The sequence below is a fragment of the Nuphar pumila genome, chromosome 7, assembly GCF_984573655.1.
Source record: "Nuphar pumila chromosome 7, dmNupPumi1.hap1.1, whole genome shotgun sequence".
In the NCBI taxonomy this organism is placed as follows: domain Eukaryota; kingdom Viridiplantae; phylum Streptophyta; class Magnoliopsida; order Nymphaeales; family Nymphaeaceae; genus Nuphar; species Nuphar pumila.
Window position 1 is genome coordinate 26,447,820 of NC_143255.1, and position 6,157 is coordinate 26,453,976.

At 42.2% G+C, this 6,157-nt stretch overlaps 1 pseudogene; it reads left to right on the forward strand.

Moving 5' to 3' along the window:
- The first annotated feature begins 1,927 nt into the window (after positions 1–1,927).
- Positions 1,928–4,972, forward strand: LOC149831610 (uncharacterized; annotated as a pseudogene).
- Positions 4,973–6,157: the final 1,185 nt, after the last annotated feature.

The following is a 6,157-nucleotide window of genomic DNA, read 5'->3' on the forward strand; positions in this document are numbered from 1 at the left end:
TTGCTTGACCCTGAGCTTGTTTTACCTGTAGACAACCCCAAGTCCATCATTAGGAGAGCCCGTAGATTCGACCCCATGGCTACGGATCAACAGATTACCCATTCCCTAAGGGAGTATTTCATTCCCAATGAATATACTCCCGCCTCCTGCATCGCGAGACCTGATGTAGGAGTGAACCAATTTGAAATTAAGGCCAGTGTCATATAGATGTTGTCCTCTATCTACGACCCTAGCAATGAGGACCCCTACCATCATCTCAACTAGTTCTTAGAGATCTGCTCTATGGTGCAAATCAATAATTTTGAAGATGATGCATTGAGGTTGACCTCGTTTGCCAAGCACTGATTAAAGTCTTTAGATACGGTTCAGATTGCCAACTTGTAGCAGATGTAGAAAGAATTTATGAAGAAGTGTTTCTCAATTGGTAAGATGAATCAATTTTGTAAGACCATAATCAGTTTTTTATAAATTGAGGGAGAACAATTCCATGAGACTTGAGAGAAGATAAAAGATCATCTCTGAAAGTGTCCCCATCACCAAGTACCTTGTTGGCAACTGGTGTTGTACTTTTACGATGGGCTGACTAAGAAGAATCGTCAGATGGTTAATGCAGCCTATAGAGGCACTTTCATGTTGAAAAGTGAGGACGAAGCATGGGCCTTGTTTGAGACCCTTAGTGAAAATTCTATGCATCATGCTTCGGCCTCTAGAACTGAAAGGGCAACACATGTCCCTATGGGAGCGAAAAAGGCTGGCATGTACGAGATAGGGACACACCTTGAGTTGCAAAACAAGGTCGACCTGCTGACCCAAAAATTTGATTAGCTATTGTCGAATCCCTCACCAACTATATAGGTGTGCGATATGTGCTAGCCCAACACACTATGTCTTCGATTGTCCTACGACGCTGCAAGACCCTGAATTTGTGCAAGAGCAAGTTCAGGTGGCACAATGTTTTGCCAAGCTCGCGCCCAACCCATTTTTAAATACCTATAACCCTGCTTAGCAAAACCATCCCAACTTCTTATGGAGAAATCCACAACAACCCCCATCCCTTCCCAAAACCAACCCAGACCAGGCGGATACCAGTTGAGCTTTCAGAGACCTAGCTATCCTCAAGCCCAGCCTTTCTTTAGTCAGCCCCAGTCCTAGTAGCCGACATCTAGCCAGTCCTTTGAGGACAAGATGCTTCAGGCCTTTGCAAACATCAAGGCAAACCTAAATCCTCATACCCAATCCATTGCAAAGTTAGAAACTCAGATGGGATAGCTTACCGAGGCGCTAAGCAGGCGAATCGAGGGGACATTACCTAGACAACCCTTAGTCAACCCTAGGGAAAAGGAACTGATGCATGGCCTGCACATAACAGATACACACCAAGAGTAGGCTCAGGCGATTATCACCCTTAGGAGTAAGAAGGAGTTCCATGGAACTAGGGAGACTCTAGAAGAAAGAGAGAGACAGATTGATGAATAATCAGTCCCTATTGAGACATCCCAAGAAAGTGAGAAGGCTTCCCCACCTGAGCCTTCCAGATCATACATACCTAAGGCCTTCTTTCCTGAGGCATTAGAGAAACCAAATTCGTTTGGCAAACAAGGGGTGAAGATGCTTGAGATTTTCAAGCACGTTCAGATTAACCTCTCCTTGCTGGATGTCATACAACAAATTCCTACATATGCAAAGTTCTTGAAAGAGCTTTGCACGCAGAAAAGGAAATTAAAGTCCAATGTACCGAAGAAGATTTATCTGACTGAGCAAGTGAGTGCGGTGTTACAATACCAAACTCTTCCTAAGCTCAAGAACCTAGGAGCTCCTATTATCTCGTGTCATAGGAGACATCACTGTTGAGCATGCCTTGCTTGACCTCGAGGCAAGTGTGAATATCTTGCCAGGTTTTTTTTATGATGCATTTGTGTTAAAAGAGATGAAGCTGACATTGATAACCCTACAAGTGGCAAATAGATCGATTAAGGTCTCATCAGAAATTCTTGAAGATGTTTTGGTCAAGGTGGAGGACTTCTACTTCCCTATTAACTTCATCATCTTAGATATAGAGGGAGTGGATGAAGTGAGGCAGACGCCCATCATATTAGGTCGACCTTTCTTAGCTATTGTCAATGTGTACATTAATTGTCGCACAGGTGCGATAGATGTCTCATTTGATAACAAAAAAATGAGGTTAAACATCTTCAACGCTGTGATGGGTCCTACAAGTGAGGATGCTTCGTTCTAGATTAATTTAGTTCATGACCTAGTAGAAACAGAGCCGATATAGATGTTGAGTGATCCACCTCAAGAGGAGGAGGATGAATCACTCGAGGGAGATAGTCTTGGATTGATTGATAGATAGCCAGGTGAACTAAATTGGACCTGACACTTCAAGCCCCTCTCAGATTTGGCAGACCAGCCTGCCAAACTTTCAATTGAGAGTGCGCCTGAACTTGAGCTAAAGCCTCTACCAGCTTCGCTCAAGTACCCTTTCTTAGGAAAGGATCAGACTCCACCAATCATCATTTCAGCAGACCTGACTGACACTCAAGAGTGCCAGATTCTGCAGGTTCTGCATGAGCATAAAGAGGCGATTGGTTGGTCTGTGATGGATCTCAAGGGGATAGACCCCTCCTTTTGCATACATTGGATCATCATGGAAAAGGTTGTCAAACCCTCCAGAGAAATGCAAAGGAGGCAGAATCCCCACATGAAGGAGGTGGTAAAAAAGGAGATAGTCAAGTGACTGGACGCAAGGATCATCTATCCTATCTCTAACAGTTAATGGGTGAGCCCAACCCAGGTTGTCCTCAAGAAATCTGGGCTCACTATCACCATCAATGATAAAGGAGAGAGTGTCTCTACGAGGACTATCACAAGGTGGCGAGTTTGCATCGATTATCAAAAACTGAATAACACAATGCAGAAAGATTATTTTTTGTTGCCGTTTATTGACCATATATTAGAGCAACATGCATGCCAACACTATTTTTGTTTCCTTGATGGTTATTCAGGATATAATCAAGTAGTCATTCACCCTGAGGACCAGAAGAAGATGACAATCACCTGTCCATATGGCACCTTCGCGTTTAGGAGAATGTTGTTTGGGCTCTGCAACATTTCAGATGTACATGATGGCTATATTCTCCCACATGGTGGATGACGTCCTTGAGATCTTCATGAATGGTTTTTCGGTTTATGGCTCTTTGTTTGATGATTGTCTTCAAAAGTTAGCGAAAGTACTTAAATGATGCATGGAGACAAATCTGGTGCTTAGCTTATGGTTCAGTAGGAAATTGTTCTAGGACACATTATATCCGAGAAAGGGATCGAGGTCGACAAAGCCAAAGTGAAGTCCATAGTTAAACTTTCTCCACCGACCTCTGTGTGGCAAGTGCATTCATTCTTAGGGCATGCAAGTTTCTATAGGCAGTTTATAAATGATTTTAGCAAAATTTTGAGACCGCTATGTAACTTGCTCTCTAAAGATCAACCATTTGTTTTGATGATGCCCGTCTGAAAGCATTTTTATTTCTGATGGAGGCCCCGACCACAACCCCTATTCTCTGATCTCCTGATTGGTCAGTGCCCTTTGAAATCATGTGCGCCGCATCTAATTACGCAGTTGGAGCCATTCTTGGCCAGAAGATCGAACAAAGATCTCATGTTATTTACTACGCTAGCAAGACCCTTTTCGAGGCTCAAATGAATTACACTACTACGGAGAATGAACTGCTAGATGTAGTGTTTGCATTAGAAAATTTTTGTTCTTATTTGTTAGGCTCCAAGGTTATCATTTACTCAGATCATGCCGCCCTGCGATATTTGATGAGAAAAATGATATTAAACTGTGTCTCATTCGTTGGATCCTTTTGCTACAAGAATTTGATCTCGAGATTTGAGACAAGAGTGGATGTGAGAATCTTGTAGCAGATCATCTGTCTAGACTAACTATGGAGTCATCCACTGATCAGGGACAGATTGATGATTCATTCTCGGATGAGCAACTTCTCTATGTTAAGTGTCTGCCCTGATTCACGAATATCATCAATTATTTAGTGACTGAAAGGTTCCATGTGCATTAGAACAAAAATGAGAGAGACCATTTTATGGCACAAGTGAAATATTACTTATGGGAGGATCCTAAGTTGTTCAAGCTATGTCTGGACCAGATGATTTGAAGGTGCATTCCCAAAGATGAGTTCGAGTCCATTTTAGCTTTTTATCATTCCTTGGCCTATGGAGGTCACTTTTTCAGTCGAAAGACTGTTGCAAAGGTCCTCCAATCCAGATTCTGGCGGCCGACACTACATTGAGATTCACATAAGTTTTATAGGAGATGCTTACACTGTCAACAAACATAGAATATTTCCAAGCATAATATGATGCCCCTGCTTCCCATTCTTGTAGTTGAGTTTTTTAATGTCTGGGGTATCGATTTTATGGGTCCCTTCCTACCTTCGTTCAACAATGTTTATATCTTGGTGGCAGTAGACTATATGTCCAAGTCGGTCGAGGTCTTGTCCACCCAAACCAATGATCACAAAAAGGTGCTTAGATATATCAAGCACAATATCTTTAGCATGTTCGGTATCCCGAGAGCCACTATTAGTGATGGAGGCAAGCACTTCAAGAATGTGCACGTTGCTTCCTTAGGAAGTATTTGGTACATCATTGGATTGCTATGCCATACCATCCACAGGCTAGTGGCTAGGTCGAGGTCTCCAATAGAGAGATTAAATGAATTCTTAAAAAGACAGTCAAGCCAGACTGAAAGGACTGATCACAATGCTTGAACGATGCATTGTGGGCATACAGGACTGCTTTGAAGACTCCAATTGGCATGTCCCCTTACCGGTTGGTATTCGAGAAACCATGCCATCTCCCTGTTGAATTAGAACATAGGGCTTATTGGGCAATAAAAAAATTAAATTTTGACATGGCTCAAGCTGGCGCACAAACGAAAGCTGCAGTTGAGTGAACTCAATGAGTTGCGAAATGATGCGTATGAGAGCACCAAAATCTACAAGGCTCGAACTAAGCATTTTCATGATAAGCATATTTTGAGGAAACAGTTCAAGCCAGGTCAGAAGGTTTGGCTTTTCAATTCATGACTCCAATTATTTCTAGACAAGCTGAAGTCAAGATGGCTTGTTCATAGTCCAGAAAGTATTTCCACATGGCATTGTTGATATTTTAGACCCACGAACGGGCAGGAACTTCAAGGTCAATGGGCAACGGCTGAATCCCTACATTTCAAATGTCATCACCAGTCAAGACATCAAGGTCATTGACCTCGTGGATGTGTGAGGCAGTGCATCGTGTAGGTATGTTGTACCATTTGCATTTAGTTTTAGTTATTTCATAGTTTTTGTAGTCATTTGCATATTTCTTTCTTTTTGGTTCATATGCATGGAAAACAGATCATGTATGCATTGCATTTTTTTTTGTGAGTTGTTATGAGAGTGTTGTGAGAGGCGAACACCTCAGTACCTGAAGCGTACGCTTCAGAGGCGAAGCGCACGCTGAAGGTACTGAGGCGTTATAGTGAAGCGTTTGAGTCTTGAAGCGCACACTTCACATGGGTGAAGCGTGCGCCTCACATCGAGAAGCGCTTCGCTTCTAAGGCGTAAGCATCAGTGTCACCAGGCCCGGCCTCCACGCAGAGCTCAGCAATGAAAAAAAAATAACGTAAATTCTCTGCTAAACTAAAAAAAAACGCCAAAAAAGGAAATCTGCCTCACGAGACAGTATAAAATCCCCAAAAATCATACCGATTTTTGCTGAGCTTTGCAACTTCTAAATCTGAGGACAACAAAGAGCGAGTTCTGATATAGAAGGCACTCTGCCTACGTAACAAAAAAGAAAAACAACACAAATTCTCTATTAAACTCAAAAATAACGCCAGAAAAGGAAATCTGCCTCACGAAACACTAAAAATCCTAAAAAAATCTTACGATTTTTGTTGAGCTCTACAATCTCCAACTCTGAGGAAGACGACGAGTGAGTTCTGAATCTTCTTATACAGAAGGCGCTCTGCCTACGTAATGAAAAAAAATGCAAATTTAAACTAAAAAAGAATGCCAAAAAGGAAATCTCCCTCACGAAATCCCCAAAAATCTTACGATTTTTGTTGAGCTCTACAATCTCCAACTTCAAGGAAGAC